The following is a 10,826-nucleotide window of genomic DNA, read 5'->3' on the forward strand; positions in this document are numbered from 1 at the left end:
AATTCATTCTTAGGGGTAGAGCCCTCATGGCCTAAGTGCCTCCCACTAGGCCCCACCTCTGGACACTGTTACATTGGAGAGTAAATTTCCAGGGGGAGGAGGGTGTGCACATTCAAATCATAGCAGTCCTCCAGGCTGATGATCCATGACATAGCATAGCATTAGATACACATGAGACTGTGTGTGGGGCCAGGGTGGAAGGTCAACTTGACTGGCTTTGGTAAACACCTGGGGGACTGTTGGAGCACATTTCTGGTGTGTCTGCATGGGTGATGGAGGTGGCCTTGGGGCCTGTATGTGCCCCCTCTCCCCTTCCTCTCTGGGGTTGCTCCCCTGTTCTGCTTCTCAGCTGCCATGAAGTGAGCAGACTTGCTTTGCCTCATCCCTTCGCCATGATGTTTCTGCCCTGGAGCCAGCTGGTCATGGACTGAACCCTCCAAGGCCATGAGCCAAATTAACTCTCTGCTTAAGTTGCGAGTCTAGATATTGAGTCTCAACAACAGAAAATCTGACAAGAACACCCTACTATACCCTGATCATACATGACTGCAGAACAAAGCTTTACTTTTATCTTTCACTATTCCTCTAAACCTGTACTGCGGAGCTGGTTCTTCTGCCACTGGGTAAAACCTCAGGCAGTCCTAACTTCTGTGGCTGCTCCTAGGTAATAAATAGCTAGTAGCTGGCCCTGCAGGCAGCTGTACAAGAAAGACACCTCTGAGACTGCTGTGTACCTGCTTGCCAGGGGAAAGGGCAATGGGCTTATTTACTACATGCTCAAATGTTTGCTGCTTGTTCAAAATATGATGAATCCTTTTCCTTGAGTTCCTTAGCTTCTAGGAGGCCCAGAGGGTAGCTACATCCATCTGAGCCCATGGCATGGTCCTGGGAGACCTAAGGGACGTGGACTATGCTGGTACAATCTTGTTTGCTGTGCCAAGAGTGATAAACTGTCTCCTCTCATCCTTGTCTGCTTCAGGTACCTATAGAGTCTCAGCAGTGCTACTGTTTGTCCTAATGAGATTGGGGCTCTTCCCTGGCTCTGTGCCTACACTGAACCAAGGGGAATGGTCGGCTCTGCAGGGATCAATCTTCCTGAGCCCTCCTGGGCTTGCCATGCCCCTGACTCCAAATTCCTTCTCTCTGCCTTATACTTATCTGGTTTCTCTTCTGTGCTAGGGCCATCAGGATTCTCTGCTACTGGTTCTTCCTGGTTTTTCTCAGACTCTAGAACAAACAGTAGCACCAGCAGGATTTACCCCAAGTCTTCCCCATCCTCTTTTGTTCCACCTTCCAGGAGAAAAGGCAGAGAATCAGACAATAATGCTTCAAATATCCCAAACTTCTTCCACTAAGCCTGCCTATCTCTAATCTTCCTTTCTTAGAGCCCCAAGTGACTCCTTTGAAAGCCTATAAAAAGTACACCTCACATACCCCAGAGGAGGGGGCTTGGGACTCAGGGAAACCCCACTGATTGCCAGGTTTGCTACTGACCACTGTGTAGTTCTGACTCAGTTGTAAAGGCTCTGGGGGCCTCACACCTCATGGAGTTCTCAGCACGTGACTGGTGAGTCTGCAGCAGTGGGGCACTTAATGAGCTAAGCTCACTCTGGGAAGAGCTTCCCAGAATGTACAGCAGAGGGCTCTGGTCGCACAGAAATGACTGAAACTTTACTGGACAGAAAGCTGCTGCCTTCCAAATCCCTCCTCTTTTCCTTTGACCCCCCGTTTTCATTTACCTGCAGGAATGCACAGTGCTGGACTCATGTTTTCCACACCCTACACTTACACCAAAGAACCAAATCATGCAGCTCCGCATGACAGTTGCCTGCCACTTCACCCCGACCTACTTGTGTGAGTCCAACAAGACATGCATTCTCTGCAGTGTCAGTATTAACCCCAGGAGACAAAAATTGGTTCTCTCCCCTCATTGACCTTGGCTGCTACATTGGTTATTAATGGTCCATCATGGGACTACAACGTATAAGCAAATAGGAAATGTATTGTATTTGTAGTATTAAATTTTCATGGGAAAAGGACATTCATGAGGATAAAAAGCTTAAAAGACTTCTTAGAGAAAGTTTAATTTTCAACATTAAAGTTGAAGTGTACAGTGGCACATGTTTGTGGTCCCAGCTACTTGGTGGGCTGAGGCAGGAGTATCACAAGTTTGAGAAAAGCTCGGGTAGTTTAGTGAGAACTTGTGTCCAAATTTAAGTTTAAAAGAAGGACTGGGGTGTAGCTAAGTGGTACAGCCCTTATCTAGCATGCACAGGGCCCTCGGTTCAATCCCCAGTACCACAAAGGAAAAGCAACAAATAAAAAAATATTGACTAAAAGAGGGAGATTGAATCAAAAGAAGATACTGTCACTGTACCACACTTCCAGTTAGGGAGCAGATAAGATAATTATTATTGTAGAATTTGAGGTATGTGATGACACTATCCAACTTCATTCCCCTCCTCCAGAAGATCCCAAGTTTCCTCCAGCCCCTCACACCCCTACCCTTCTGTTTCCCACCCCGTTCCCTAGAAGCCAACTGCTTTAGTTCAATCAAGATCAGCTTGCATTTTCTAGATTGTATTATATAAATGGAATCCATCATTAAATATTCTTTTTTTTTCTGTCTTCTTTCACTCTGTGTAATTATTTTGAGATTCATCCATGTTGTTGGGCATACCGATAGTTCATTTTCTTTATTCCTGTATAGTATTTTATTATTATTTTGAGTACCAGAGATCAAACTCAGGACCTCGTGCTTGCCAGGCAGGTACTTATTCCATTGTGCCATCTCCCTATAGTATTTTATTTTAAAGCTATGTGTTCATTTATTCACCTGCTAATGGACAGTTGGGTTATATCCAGTATGAAGCCATCATGACTAAAGCTGCTATGACTATTCATGTCTTTATATGGCCATATGGCTTTCATTTTTATTGAGTAAATATACAGGGGTGAAATTACAGGGTTGTAGGAAAGCATGGGTTTAACTTTGTAAGAAAACAATAGATTAAAACCCTTTCCCCAGAAGTGAGGCTCTTTACTCACTCCTCTGGGTACGAGTCAGGTTCACTGATTCCAAAGGATTTTTTCCAAGGATGCCTTCTTCAGTGATGCCCTCTGTCCCCATCTATCATTTGGGGAGAAGGGAGTGGGTGGATGACCCCCCTCCAGGTAGGCCAAGAGGATCTTCTGGAGCCTCTCTCTTGGACATGACATGGCTACAATACATCTAACACTCCACGGAAATGTAGATAACTCAGAGAAGTGCAAAGAAGAAAAGGAAATGACCGTGACAATATCCTTGGCAGTTAAGTGTGTGCTGTCCACAGCCCAGATGTGCTAGGGCAATGGAGTACAGTGTCATGCAACCAAAGAAAATACCAAGAGATGGTTTATGATCCATAGGGTTTATTATACTTCATTAACTGGTAGAAATGAAAAAGGACAAGACAGAATGAGCCTACAAATAAAGAAGAGCATCCAGTGGCAAACCCACCCATGAAGTCCAGTGTTGGTAGCTGAACAAGAAACCAGCAACAAATCCCGTGTTGGTGACCAGAAGGGAGACTGTCAGCAGATATGGTGGCCACTGACTGGGCAGAGACTGCAGCAGTCTTCAGTGCCCAGATGGACCACGGTACTCCATTCTCCATGATGCTTGGTTCTGTACCCAGCCATCGCAGAAAGGGCGTTTTAAAGATTAAAGTCCACAGCAATGACCTTGTCAGCTTGCTTTGTTCCAGTTTATGATCAGAATTTCAAGGAATGACTGACTTAGCATATGGGCAGGAAGGTAGTGTTTATAGGTAACACTCGCTTGCCAATTCCCAGTTCTCTAGGTAAATACTAATCTGAACAGTAAAGTCCTGGTCTGCTTACAATGTCTCTTTGACTTGGCAAGAGTCTTGTCAACACAGAAGAGGCATTTCAGGGACATGGTGCTAAAGGGCCCTGAAAAAGACCCTTTGTTGCTGGCTTTTTTGTTTTATTTTTTTATCATGGACAATACACTGTGTCGCTCACACTCTACTGCATTCCCTGTCAGTCTTTCTCCTGTGTATTGTAGTCAAAGGAATGAGCGATCCTCTATTTCCTCTATACCAAGACACACACTGGGCACAACTAACTTTCCTAAGCAGGTAGTTGAGCATGAGCACCACTGACAACAGCCGCAGCTCTGTTTCCAAACCTGAGCCAGCACTAGGGCTCCAAACACATGGGCTTAAGGAAAGACTGGGTTCCTGGGGAGAGGGGAACACTCAAACATTTTGAGAACTACTGGCACAGTTCAGATGAGCATCAAACACCAGAGACCCAAAGCAGCAGCATGCCCTCCCTATTAAACCGGAGGCATTTGAAGGGCAGGAAGAGTCCTGGCCCAAGTCTGGCTTACAGTGGTCCATGGGGCCCGTGGGCTAATATGTGCTCATTTTCCCAATCCTCAATTGAAACAGAAATTGGCAACAGGCACAGCTCCCACACTGATTCCTTTATCAGTGGGGTAAGAGCCATCTGAGTGAGAGGCCAGTAGAAGCCTCTGAAACAGCCTCACCAGCATGCCCTCGCCAACAGGAAATGACCATGACAAATCAAAACACTATCACTCCTCAGGAGCAACATTAGATATGTCTCACCTTCATAAACCCAAATGATACTGAAGTGGCAGTCACTGTCAAATCATGTTTAATTCACCAGACCCCTGTAAAGCCCAGATAGACCCAGGGGATGAGAATGGATGACTGCAAACTTAATCGAACAGTAACCTCAATGCGGCTGCTGTGCCCGATATGTTATCTTCACTGGAATAGATTAGCACAGCCTCAGGTACGTGACGTGCAGCCACTGATCTGACCAAGGTACACTTTCTCATCCCTACCAAAATAGAAGATCAGAACTAGTTCATATTCAGGAGGAACAAGCGGTAGTATACACACCCTGCCTTGCCCTGGGGCCCCGTTCATAACATAATCTGAAGCGAACTGGACTGGCTGTATGTCCACAGAAATCCCTGTGGTCCCCCTCTATCAATGTCACTTGCTAGTTGGACTGGAGGAAGAGGTAGAACATGGAGGCCTTGGTAAGACAAAAGCACTCCAGAAGATGTGAAAGAAACTTCAAAGATGGGGAGTCCTGCCAAATATAATGTTTAGAGTTCTGTGTTAGCCAGCTTTCTGTTGCTGGAACAAAATACCCATGAAAACATAACATAAAGGAAGACAAGTTTATCCTGGTTCACACCGTCAGAGGTTTCAGCCCATAGTCACTTGGCTGTGTTGCTTTTGGGCCTGTGACAAGGTAGACTATCATGGCAGGAGCACAGGGCAGAGGAGACTGCTGACCTCATGGGAGAGATGAGGGGAGAGAGAGAGAGAGAGAGAGAGAGAGAGAGACAGACAGAGAGAGAGACAGAGACAGACAGAGAGAGACAGACAAAGAGAGAGAGAGAAACAGATGAGAGAAGGGAGAGAGAGAGAGGGAGAAGGAGGAAGAGAGGGAGGGAGGGAGAGAGAGAAGAGCCCATATTCCTGTGCTGTCAAGGGCACACTTCAGCATCCTAAATTCCTTCCATTAGACCCCACATCTTAAAGGTTTTACCTACTCCTGATATGGCCATCAGAAGAGAGTAACACACAAAGCTTTTAACATATGAGCCTTAGAGGGATCCTTAAGATTGAAACCACCTCACAAATGAGAAGGGGAACAAGGAAGGGGAAGGGGAAAGGGAAAAGAAAGAAGGGACATGGAAAAAAAATAGAATAGAAGAGAAAAAATGGAAACAAAACTTGTAAGGAGGGGAAGAGAGGTTGAAGGGCAGGGAAGGGAGTGGGGAAAACAGAAGCAAGATATATCATGTACAGGTACAAATTCCCTATGATGAATGTTATTATATCTAAAATGTACCAATAGGGCTGGTGAGATGGCTCAGTGGTCTAAAGCACCTACTTGGAACAAGCTTGGCAAAGCACAGGGACCGCGGTTCAATCCCCCAGCACCACATGCCAGCCAGCCCCGCCCCCTGGTGGGCTGAGCTGGCCACACACACACACACACACACACACACAAATAAATAAATAAAAAATTTAAAAATAAAATAAAATAAAATGTACCATAAAAACAAATTTTAAAAATAAAAAAAAATAGAAATCCTCACAGATTGCACGAAGCTTGCAGGAGCATGCTGGATTAGCTCCTCACAGTTAACCTATTGCATCTTACATCTCCTTCCACATAGAAGGAAGTGCCATGCTTGGTAGACCACTTCAGGTTCTGGAGACAGGATGTTCCAAATCTGGGGATACTGCTCTGGCCCACACAATAAGTGAAATAAAAGGGCTGTCGGCTTTGAGAAGGGACCAAAGCAGGAAGGAGCTTTGTAACAGGTTCCAGCTGCAATGCAGATAGCCTTGAAGCGTGGACCATGTGACCTAGCAAGCCATCTGGCATTAGCAGTTTGTGTGGTGGAAAAAGAGGGAGTAGAGCTTATGGCGAGTGTCACTGAGTAGACTGCAACTCAGGTCTGTAGGGCTCTGGAACAAAGCCATATCGTTTGCAGCAGAGAACCACACGCCTTTCAATAACTATCTCTTGAACGCTGCTTGATCCTGCTAGGGATGGAGTACCTGCCCTTAGAAGAGCAAATGGCCATGCAGCGGGAACTAGCATGGTGAGTCACGTTCTGTCAGATCAACTAAGTCATAAGGCCTGGTGCACGCAGCATCAGGCCAGGACGGACCCGGGACATCACAGATTAAGCAGAGGGAGGACCAGATGGCACAAGTGAGCTGCACGGTCAAGTAAGCCAGACCCAGTTCCATCCACCTAGTGCCTCTCTCCAGCTTACATGGACGCACGGAGTTTGGGGTCCTCTATGGCCCGCTGACTGCGGAGAAAGAAGCTTGAGCTTGAGGCACGGATCATTTACCTGATCTCGTTGGTAAACAGACTCGTGGCTCCATCATGGCCTTGTGTGGACAGTGGTGCGGAAACCTGGAGAAGGTGGAGCTCTGACAAATGAGGAGCAGGACCCCACGGCTAGGCAAGCTACCAAGTCCAGCAGGAGGCACTCGGGAGAGGAAGTGAGACTAGACACAGAGAAGACAGGTTGCTGAGCAGCTGCCCCTGCTCTGGACTGACAGTCTTAGACACTTACTATATAATACAAAGAAAACTGAATATTTAACCCACAGTGTGTTTGGTTTCTGACTGATACAGTATAACAGTAGCATATGACCGCTTTTATTTCTCAGTCCTACTTAATGGATTTTGAGTTTTCATAGGAGAATTCAAACATCTGAAGTTAGCATAAGAATGATATCTCTCCTTTTTTAATTTAGGCTCACCATTTTACTTTGTTATTTCTCTCTTACTTTCCCTATTTTTTTGCTGGTTTAAAAACATGACCACTCGTTACATATTTTCTTTTCTTTTCTTTTTTGGTGGAACCGGGGATTGAAGTCAGGCCCTTAGTCTACTGCGCCACCTCCCCAGGCCCTCATTACATCTTTCTTTCTTTCTTTCTTTCTTTCTTTCTTTCTTTCTTTTTTTTTTTTTTTTTTTGCAGAACCGGGGATTGAACTCAGGCCCTTGCGCTTGTCAGGGAAGCGCTTATTCCACTGAGCCATCTCCCCGGCCCACATATTTTCTTAAAGATGCTGATATTCTATATTTTTCCATTCCACTAGTGATTATCTTTCCTTTTATTGTCCTTTCTTCCAGATTTTTGAAATACTATATACAGTGTTGTCTCCATTACTCTTCTCTCATTGCTGGGACAAATACCTGACACCGAAAATGAAGGAAGGAAAGGTTTATTTAGCTCACAGTTATGGAAGGTTTCTGTCCATACTCAGCTGGCTCCAAGACAGAGTGGCACATGGCAGAGACAACCTTTCATGGTGGCAGGAGACAGCAAAACAGCAAGAGTAAAAGGGAGGAGTAACAGCAACAATGGCTACAGAGAGCAAGCTTGTCTCTCTGTCTCTCTTATGTTACATTCAGGCTATCCGCCTCCAGGCTGGGTGTGACGCTCACACCCATAATCCCAACAATACTCAGACCCATAATCCCATCCTTGGATCATGAATTAATCACAAACTCTAGAAAGCCACCCCATGATTTACATGAGGCTTTGGAGGCACAACTAGACATAATTCATACAAGTGTATTGTTATCTGTAAGCCATCCTGGTAGGAAGTAGCTACTATACCCCACTGGTCGGTCTCTCTCCATGCCACTCGCCTACTCTCTGCAGGAGAACCACAGTTGTACTCTTGACTTCTGTGGGGTCAACACTTACATTCCATGCAGGAGTGAGATCATGCAGCACTTGTCTGTGCCTTGCTCATTTCAGTTAGCATAATGATCTTCAGTTCCATACACACTGTTGTGAATTCCATAGGATCTCATTCCTTTTGTGACTGAATAGCATCCCATAGTGGATAAGTATATGTACACTGTCTTTATCCATTTATCAGTCGATGGGCACGTGGGTTGTCACCGTTTCTTGGCTATTGTAAATCGTGCTGCACTAAACATGGAAGTGCAGATGTCTTTTCAATATACTGATTTTATTTTCCTTGGACAAATACCCAGAGTGGAATTGCTGGGTCATATGGTAGCTCAATTTTATGAACCGGTAGTCCCATTTGTAATTCTTTTTAGGGACCTGCATATGGTTTTCCATAATGACCACACTAATTTATATTTGCACCAAGAGAGTGGGTTCCCTTTTCTCCACCTCTTATTCTTATCTTTTCAATGATAGTCATTCCATGACAGGAAGGTGATAGCTCATTGTAGTTTTGATTTCTATTTTCCTGATAATTGCTGATATTGAGAATTTTTTAATAGACTTGACCATTGGTATGTCTTTTCTTTTTCTTTTTTGTATTTATTTATTTATTTATTTTTTAGGGAAGAGTCTATAGAGTGTTCAGGGTCTCACTACTAGATTGGACTCGTAGTGATCTGCCTATTTACAGCCTCCCAAGAGCTTTGATTACAGGTGTGTGCCACCACACCCAGTCTCTGTTTTTCTTTTTAACATTCAGAAAAAAATACATAATTCCAACTATAGTAACTTTTCATTATATGAAAAATATACTTACTTCTCCCACATGAAGATGACCCAGTTATAAATCTTCAGTATTTCTATTCTCAACACTAAACACAGGGGGGCAGGGAGATAGCTTAGTAGAATAAGTGCTTGTGTGGCAAGCACAAGGTCCTGAGTTCAATTCCTGGTACCACAAAAGAAAAAAAGGGGGGGGGATTTAAATGCTCTTATTCTCTATCTTCATCTGCCCCTACTCCCAGCTCTAGGATCTCATCTTTCAGCACTTACAAGTACTCTTTTCCTTGTGGTTTCTCTTTTCTCAAAAGCCTGTATGATATGGTGGCACACATTTGTAATCTCAGAACTTGGGGGGCTGAGGCAGGAGGATCTCCATGAATTTGAGGCTCCCCAGGTCTACATAGTGACTTTTGCGACCAGCCTGAATCATATAACAGGATCTTGTCTCAAATAACAAGGCCTCTATTATTACACCATCGTTTGCTTTCACTTCTGCAGATAGGAAGCCCAATGTTAGTCTATTTTCACTCTTTTAAAAACTACTTAGTCGGTCTCTCTCTCTCTCTCTCTCTCTCTCTCTCTCTCGGTAAGCTTCTTTTTTATGTTGTAATTTCAGTAAAGTTTTGATCAGTATGTTCCTAAAGAGTATCGTTCTCTATAAGTTCTGCTTGGAACGTAATGAGATCTTCCTATCTTCAGCTCAACTGAAAAACATTCAAAGAATATTTCTCTCAGTACTGACTTACATATTTCCTGTCCCCTGTTTGCTTTACTTTATAAACTTACACTATACCAATAATAAATCTAATATTTCATAATGCAACTATGTAGTTCTTTGGTTGCCTGTATCACTCCCCCTAACTTCCTTTGTTTCCCCTCATCATTTTTTGTTATTTTAATTTTTTGCTTGTTTGGTTTTTGTCTTTTCAAGACAAGATCTTGCTATGCAATTCAGGGTGGCCTCGAACTCACTTTGTAGCCCAGGCTGGCCTTGAACTTGCAGTGATCCACCTGCCTTAGCCTCCCAAGTGCTAGGATTAAAAGTGTGCCACTACCCCGGCTGGAATTTTAAATTTATATTTTGCTATTCTCTGCATTTGGAATTCCATGTCAGATTTCAGCAATGATCATTCACTCCTTGACTTTATTATTTGGAATGTTTTGTCTGAAAGCTGAGCCTCAGAACCTACGTATGTGTGCATCCACACTGTGATTACAGATCCTTGTGTGTTGTCATCGCTGTTCCAACTCAGGTTATCGTCTCTCCTCTAGAGGTTGGCAGATCCTATTTCTGTTCTTGGTTCTTTCTCCTTCTCCCTTCCAGGTCCTCCTAGATGTACTGGTATTTTTCCTTTGCTGAAAAATCGGCTGCTGGGATCTGCAGCAGGTTGGTCCCTCCAGCAATGGATGGCCCAGTTGTCTTCACCTTGTTAAGTCCACAGTACACCAGCTGGCAGGTTCTTGGGCCTGGCGGGGGCTCCCTCCCCTCTGTAGTCATGTCAGCTGCAAAAGGCAGCATTTTCGCAGGAAAGAAGGGATTCAACAGACCTTTTACTGGTCAACAGACTAGAGCTTTTCAAAGGTTAGAGCATGAGCCCAAAGAAGGCTTACAGACCCAGTCCTAGCCCAGGTCCGGTGAGTGTGTGGAGAGCTTCCTGCTACCCTGCGCCAGCAGGACCAGTCCCAGCCCAGGCGCAGCATGGGCCGGACCCTCTCCCGCCCCCTCGGGCCGCCCCCCACCACTCCGCCG

Source organism: Octodon degus, unplaced genomic scaffold, assembly GCF_000260255.1.
Source record: "Octodon degus isolate 3935 unplaced genomic scaffold, OctDeg1.0 scaffold00077, whole genome shotgun sequence".
Taxonomy (NCBI): Eukaryota; Metazoa; Chordata; class Mammalia; order Rodentia; family Octodontidae; genus Octodon; species Octodon degus.